The 8523-nt window shown below is 36.3% G+C and overlaps 1 protein-coding gene across 1 annotated transcript in view; it reads right to left on the reverse strand.

The window, feature by feature from the left end:
• Window positions 1-3301, reverse strand: part of LOC140242873 (trophoblast glycoprotein-like) — a 70972-nt gene extending 67671 nt beyond the window's left edge. The window contains exon 1 of the mRNA XM_072322618.1: window positions 3196-3301. The gene's annotated coding sequence lies outside the window, so the exon portion shown is untranslated. The remainder of the gene's footprint in view (window positions 1-3195) is intronic.
• Between the last annotated feature and the right edge of the window lie 5222 nt (window positions 3302-8523).

The raw sequence follows: 8523 nt of genomic DNA on the forward strand, positions 1-8523 counted from the left end.
CTTCAAAATAATGATCACGTCATATATCAGGATTTGAGAATGGGGCATCATTGTGTTTGAATGAAAAACTGATTCCAACATTTAATGTACATTTTTTCAAACTACAGTTGTACATGTATGCATAATTAATGGCAAGTTGTGAAGGGATGACATCATCACTTCACTTTTTGCATAATACAATATGGGATTGAATGTTCATGACTTGTTCCTGAAAAATCAGCAAAACTTCAAAATGTCATGTAACTTCCATGTACTTTTTCATCCAATTTTGATCAAATTTTCATTGTTGTGCTAAGAAAATATTACACTTTCTCTTCAGACAACTTTGAACTGCACTGATAAACTAATTGATCTGTACCATAACACACATCTACATTGTATGGCAAGTTGCTTGTCCCACTCTTTCTTGGGGAAAACATCACTGACAAATGACAAGATTAGTTCTAATGTGATCCAGGCGTACTGTATCTTGGCCCCATTTTATCAAAAGATAAAATCAATTATAAATTTCCTTTCCACACAGGCTGCCATAGACTTACAATGTACATGTAACATCATATTTAATCAATTATAACTCTTCATAAAACAGGGCCCTGCACTTTCACTGTTTGCTTTTTAAGTCTTCAGGTTATGTTATCATATCATTTGAGACCCCCCAAAAGATTTATAACCTATTCACTGCTTTTTGTTCCATAACCGGAAGTACCAAAAACAGAATGCTGCTTTCCATCTGCACTAAGGTTTTAGTTTGGAAGCTTTTGGGCATCTATGCACTCCAAATTTTTATGTTGTGCACATCATTTCGCCCTTTTTTCATGAGACAAAATCTTAAAATTCAAGTAACACAACATGATGATTTATGTACTTTACACACGGTGTATCTTCACCATACTGTTGAGCCACGCTTAATTTGAAAATTTAACATGATCTTTAAAAATGAGTGCACGCTAATGTTCAAGAACCCCCCCTTCCTCACCCTCCAAAAAAGACACCGCAAAAGACAATTATATAAAAAGTAAAATTGTTCATAATTATGTAAAAAGTAAAATTGTTCAATGTGTGCAAAACAGACAAACAACCTCCAACTAACAAAAGAAAAAATACAAATGATAATATACAGCTTGATCATTTATTGACTGTACATATAGTCCTACGAGCTAGCTGCCTTTTACTAGTAGCTTATACATATTTGCTAATAAACCTTATCAAAGAAATATAAAAAAACACCTCGCGGTTACAAAGATGCTGTAGACCCTTAGAAGGGAACGTATCACTATGTGCACACCAAAGGATCAGCCTGTTTATCGTGGGGGGGGGGGGGTATGTTCCGTGGAGTACACAATATCTGGCTTCATGGAAATTCTTCCAGAGAACCGCAAAAATATTAAAAAATTTAAAAAAAATTGTTCAAAAACTCCTCCTGAATGACAGATTTTTCTGTCTAGTATTTGTGATGATTCCATCACTAAATAATAGCTGTTGCTTTGGGTTTTGTATGGCCAGTGGGCTGGCAAAAAAAAAAAAAAAAAATTAAAATTAGGCTGTGATATTAAACTCTGTTATGAAGTAGATCTTGAGATTGTCTTTGGGTTGTTCTTTGAAAGCCAAATAAAGGTGTTAAAACTAATAAAAAGGCACATCCTGTTTAATCATGATGATTCCCTGTTTGTGCAAAGTTCTGTCTTTTCAATGCTAAATATCACAATAAGCACTTTTCCCCATATTATAATTTCTGAATCATAAAGCAAAATAAAATAAGACTACCAGAACTAGAGGTAATGAGGTAGTCTAATCATCATTATCATGACATGATCACTCGTACACAGAAGTGCAGTAGACTAGATGGGCTAGTAGGCCCCATTAATAAAAATGGGTGGTCCGTCGAGACTTTCGGTCATTCCTTCAAGAAATGCAACGACTGCTTTAAAACTTATATTGTCAGGAAGTTGAGCTGTCATGGTCACGCTCACACCAAAAACTGAAGTCGATAAAGCTACATTCTGTACGATACAATGCAGCAGAGACTTCTGGGACACCATTGTGTCCATTCAATGTGGTAAAAGGACAAGTTCACCTTCATACAAGTACACGCGGGTTGAGAGAATGCAGCAATGTATTAAAAGTAGGCCACATCAGTTGGAGTTAAGTTAAGAGGAAAATCAGACAATCCGTTCATAACTTGTGAATTTTTGAAGTTTCAATACCGCCACTGCTGGATGAGAAGACTACTACAATTTGTGATGTCACATGTACAATGATATAAATAATATAAAGAAAATTCAAAATATTTTCACTTTTCTCATATAATGAAGAGAGCAATTTTCTTGCCTCTTTCAGAAGGCATGGGAATAATATATACCGGTACCTTTGACCACCTTATATTACACATTGTAACCTTATATCAGTATTAATTTAAAGGTTGATGGAATACAATTTTTTCACAAGATGAAATTTTGTAGAATTCTCTCTTATCATTCTCCGTATGTGACATCATCAAACCGCAGTCAGTCTTTCTGTAAGTTTCACATCCAACAGTGACTGAGCAGACACTTTAAAAAATCTTAACTTCTGAATAGATTAATTGTCCAATTTTTCTCAAACAGCAAACTACTGACATTGCTGCATTCACTCAATCCCCATATTGGTCCTTTATCACGTCAGTTTCCACATTGAACCGTTGGCATCCATTAGAAGCTCTCAAGGCCTCATCATAAATGTAAACTGAGTGATAAAGTGTGATACAAATGACATGAGAAACCATGATTCTGAGAAAGCGACGGCAGTCTATAAAGCTGTAAATTACACTAGACCTATATTACTAGTCTCTAGTGGAATAATAGTAATGTGGTATATTTCATATGTTGAATTTCAAAATAAAAATCAATAAATTTTGATAGATGAGACCCACTACATGCAGAGCAAGATGTCACTTTCTTGTAGTGTAATAATGACGCTAGTCGAGAGCCATCGCTCGCCCGCATGCATGCCAGCACTTTAGGGGGTTAGAGGAGGTGACTCACCCCCTCTTCTTCAAAGCCGCTTACGGATCGGGACAAAGCATCTCATCTCTCCCCATCTCCCTCACGCAGCGGTCAGGGAAACATTAGGCAACGCGACCTGCTGCACAAATCATAAATTCATAGTATTCACGGAACCTTTCCGATGACAATAACCGAGTTGCATGGCAACACTTACCAAAATGTGTGTCGAAAGTAAGTCCTCCTTCAGATTTAAAAAAACGTACTTCAGTAAAAGGAGTAGCTTAATTCCAAATTAGCAGTCCATGTCCACAGTGTTGATATATTATTGGCCAAGCAACTTCTGTACAATTCATACACTGTATGCATGCTACACTTTACACGCCGCGCGATTCATGTACGGCATCTCATCATCAACATTGCACCGCACGAATACACGAAAATCTTTCACACAGCTTGTGATGGCGCGCCACTGGTACAGTTTCGGTGAAGCCAGGGGTACCTGGCACCTGCACGGGTGCTTCGCTTCGCAGAGGGGAGCGCGCCAGCACCAGTTTACATCCAGTAAAATACATTTATACATTGTAGTCTAATCCATTCAAAACAGGGGTTGACAGGAATCTTCTGCACGGATTGTGCAACTGTTGATCTAATAATTCGTATTTTGGTCACTTTAATGCGCATTTGTTATCAACTAAATCTTCTGTCTCTTCTATTCTGAGTGAATAAATAGAATCATACGTGTCACATCGTTGTTATTACAAAATGCCTGGGGTTTGCTTCATTTTCAAGCAAACCATGCATCATGCTTAATCAAAATGTATTCGTCTATAAATTTTGTCGGCTAACATCAAACACTTTTCAAGTTCCCGAGGATACGAACGAGATTCGCTCGCAAAAATTAATCTCCACCAAGTGCCAATGAAAATGCAAAACAGACGCATACGGCGGCAAAACTTTTGAACGAAGATTGCAAATAGGGCCTACACTAACATCTGGTTCGTAATGAATAAGGTGAATTAGGTGGGCGATTTTTGAGGGTATTTTTCTGTCTTGTAGGACACAACTTGACAGCTACAGCGTTTGCGGCGGAATAATCTAGTGTCCTACAAAAACCCAAATATGTGGACTGAGTGAAAGCAGCGATATCAGTAGAACACATGACTAAAAATTGTGGAAAATCGGACGATTGATTCAACAGTATTGCATTTTCAAAATTTCAGTGCCGCCATCGCTTGATGAAAAGACAGTTTCTGATGTCAGTGCAGGACAATGATATAAAGAAAATATAAACAGAATTCAACATACCTTAATATTTCTAGAAAAATGAAAGAGCCTCTTTCAGAAAGCTGCAACCACTAACATGTCCAAGGAATGTGTACTTTGCATAAAAAACGAAATTTGGTAGAATTCTAGTCTTTATATTTTCTTTATCGCAATACCCTGCAGTGATGTCACAAACTGTTAGAGTGGGTCTTCTCATCCAGTGATTACAGCACTCAAACATTACAAATTCATAACTTTCTAACAGATTGTCTGAATTTCCTCAAACTTTGCTGATGTGTTTTTATCATTGTTGCATTTACTCAATCCACACATACATTATTTTGGACAAACTTGTCCTTTAACTTGCCTGGCCCCCTTTGCTAGCCTCAGAAAATTAAATTAAATCTTCGTTTGTCAGTGTTGTTTGACTTTGTGATCTGTTAGTACAGATATACCCTCGATAAGAATTTCTTCTGTCATTTCCATGTGTACATCATTTTGGGGCAAAATTTTTTTAATAGGGTCCCATTTTCTCTTTTCTTTTTAAAACACAAACAACATACATCATTGTGGTTGCATGTTCTCTTGTGGAATATAATTGAACCACACATGTATATATCTATACCCCCCCCCTTCATTACATTTGAAGAGTTTGTTTGCAAAAACCGATAAGTCCATATTTGCCAAATGGAGATATTTGCGATTAAAGGTCAAGAAAAACAGAGAATAATAAGAAAATTTTTGCTTCTTTTGACCATAACTTTAAAAATATACCTTTATATGTAGTGACCAATATATCATTTAAAAGGTATTATTTTGTACTTTATGACAGATATCGTACTTCAAAATCTTCAAAAATGGACTTATCGGTTTTTGCAAACAAACCTTTCATTTGTATCCACAATGTCTATGAACTAAATTGTTTTCTGCTTAACCCATTGAGGACGAGTTCCGAGTATACTCGGGCAGGTGTCTATGTTAAGTGCGTGTTGTAGCAAAATCAAACCGTCCTCGACAGGTTAAGCAAAGAGTTTCATGCTTGGGGGTTTCTGCAATTCAAGTACCGGTAGTTCAATAACTGTTGGTAATTTGGCCCAATACTCTAGAGAGAAGCAATGAAGTGTCCTTCTTCTCGCTCTCTGAACAGTTGTTTGAGGGGAGTCTATTTTCAACTCTGTGCTATTGTTTGTATTGTGCTCTGCAAGCCACTGTGTATTGATTTTTTTCTCTCTCTTGTTATGTCCTGCTGGAATAATCCTGGATAGCTCATGAAGGGGATATATTTGTCACTCTTGAATGACACTCATCGTTTGAACCCGAGCACAGACTGGTTAGCCCTAGAATTTGCAAACAGAAAGCGTACTTCAGGCATGGAACATAGGGACCTAAAGTACAGGTACTAGCAAACTCATCTGCAATGTTATGTTATAGAGTTGAAGAATATTACACATACATATGAAGAGTTTGTTTGCAAAAACCGATAAGTCCATTTTTGAAGATTTTGAAGTACGGTCACTGTCATAAAGTACAAAATAATACCTTTTAAGTGATATATTGGTCACTACATATAAAGGTATATTTTTGAAGTTATGATCAAAAGAAGCAAAAATTTTCTAATTATTCTCTTTATTTTTCTTGACCTTTAATCGCAAATATCTCCATTTGACAAATATGGACTTATCGGTTTTTGCAAACAAACTCTTCATATATTTTGTGATACGATATTATTTTCAGGTGACATGTATTGAAAGTTTGAAAGTGAAAATGAGGTCTTTGTCCAATTAGCCAAAAAGGCATGTAGTTACAACTAGTATCAGAAACACAAAATGTGTATGTTACACCTTGACAATGATGCTCTGCATTAACCACACGAGCTTCTCAGAAGTTTAAGAACTTTCACCTCAAATAACACCAGCATTTCTTGCATGAAGAAGAATGAAGTACATCTGACGCAAAGTTTTCTGCACTTGATAGGGAAAAACTTTTTAATTTCGAAGTCTCAAAAATATTACACATTTGTATTTACAATCATTTTTGCTTTTGCATTCAGGCCACTGGCCTCGTGTATCGATGCGCATCTTAGATGCTGTCTAAATATTGTACATCACACATTTTTTTCTCAGAGAGACTCATGAACTGTCTATTACAATAACACACCTTTATCTACATCACTAGAGATATATCTTTGTTGGTAGCACTCCTGTCACATGACCTTCTATCACTGGCTGCCTACAAACCAGTAAAATATACTCCTTCGTAAAACCACAGCTGGTGTCTTCAAATGAGCTGCTGAAGAAAACAAGAACACATAAATCTACAAATTATGCTTTACTGGTAAATACTGGCTTCAAAATATGACAACTATGGGAACACAATTTACTCAAGAAAAACATAAATATGCAGAAAAAAAGAATACATTCAAGATACAACACAGCTGTAATCATGGTCAAGTAAAGACACTGACATTAAAAGTCAATATATAACTACTTTAACACTCCTTGTGACTCTTGATATAAAGAATTTTTCAAGAATATTCACTCTGAATTAAAATATAATACACCATTTTCATCCTCCAATGACAAAGAACAGCACAAACTCATCGTCCGCACTGGTCATGTCAAGCAGAGCTCAAAATATGCTCTCAAATAAATTAATATTTTATTATAACTGTCATCACTTACAGTAAAATATATATACTGTAAAGCCAGAAATATTAGTGGCATGACATTTTCACAAATTGGAGCAGACAACCTTTTTCACGGCATGAAATTTTTGCGTATTGCCACTGGCATTCAATGCATATAGAGTAGACAAAAACTTTCGCATACATTCTAATTTCGCATATCTTGAGTTGACTCCAGCAAAATTCAAAAACTTAAAATGCACGCAAAAATTTCTGGATTTACAGTGTGCAAAAATTGGCAACAACTCCTCTTCTGTCCCTGCTTTGACTACACAGCACCAAAAAATAATGCTCCCCCATGAGCTTTCTCAGCTCAGTGGAAAGGACCACATACAACTTCAAGCCATCTGTCCGTGGTTGTGTAAAATGGCATGCAGTTGCTACCATGGTGGCCACAGCCAAATTCAATACTCAATCATAACAGCTTTCAGCACTCGCTATCCTCGATTTGTACACGGTAAACTGCCCTCCCTCCACTAGAGAATTTCATTCTGACAAAATAAACTTTCGTTTAGGTAGAGAGGTGAAACAAACGGTGGAAAGGAGTAACATTAAAATTGAGCTAGCCAGCTCTCTTCCATCTCTACAATCAATGTCCTCCAATATTACAGCCATATTCTTATTGTGGGAATGTTTATTTGGCAAGTATGCATTTTTCAACCACAACACTTGTCAGTTCCTTCCTATCATCTGCATGAACATCTTAATAGTAGGAAATACATAATACTAGTACCCTCTCCATTATTGGTATCTCAGGAAGGACCTTTTTTGTGTGTGTGCTCACAGGGTCATCTTTCAATATCAAATTTCAATTCTGAAGACCATGTATTTCAGGGAAGCATATGATTGGTTACAAGTTTCAAGGTTTGTGACCTCGAGCGCTACTCATAAAAGGAGTACATTCAAATATGAACATAAAAGGAAAGTAGTACTCATACACACCATAAAAGGGCCACTCTTATTTGCAATGTACTGCGAGAGTTATACCTCACAAGAAAACTCGTGGTGGGGATATATCTCCTCTATCCACACTTGATGAAATAACAGTGATGCCCAAAATCTTGCAATCTAATTATGAGCATGTAATGTATTTGTAAATATATCTGTAAACTCAAAGTCATAAGATATTCAAACACCAATGCAGAGTAAATATACACAGATAGTCATTTCCATAAGGCACCAAAAATGTCACAAACTAGTACACAAACTTTGACAATAAATGACACAGAAAAAATTGCAGATAACTTTCTTTCCTTGATATTCACTTCACACACACTCACCTTAAAAAAACAAACAAACAAACAGACAATCTAGAGGACGTCCACTGAAATACATTGGCCAGTTGGCACCACGATTTGCAATGAGAATACAGTTTTCGACACAGTGCTGTAGCAGTAAAAGCTTTCAAGCAAATGAGCAATATTATAGCAGAAACATATGAGCATATAGTGCAACTAATCTAATACGGAAGAGAGAAAGAGGCATTACAAACATATACTTACTGGGTACTTGGAACATATATATTGACAATTGCAGTGTAACCATTCTATTTGTGATCATATACCACCTGCACGGGGAAATATGTTTCCGACTTCA

This window comes from Diadema setosum, chromosome 19 (genome assembly GCF_964275005.1).
Source record: "Diadema setosum chromosome 19, eeDiaSeto1, whole genome shotgun sequence".
NCBI lineage: Eukaryota > Metazoa > Echinodermata > Echinoidea > Diadematoida > Diadematidae > Diadema > Diadema setosum.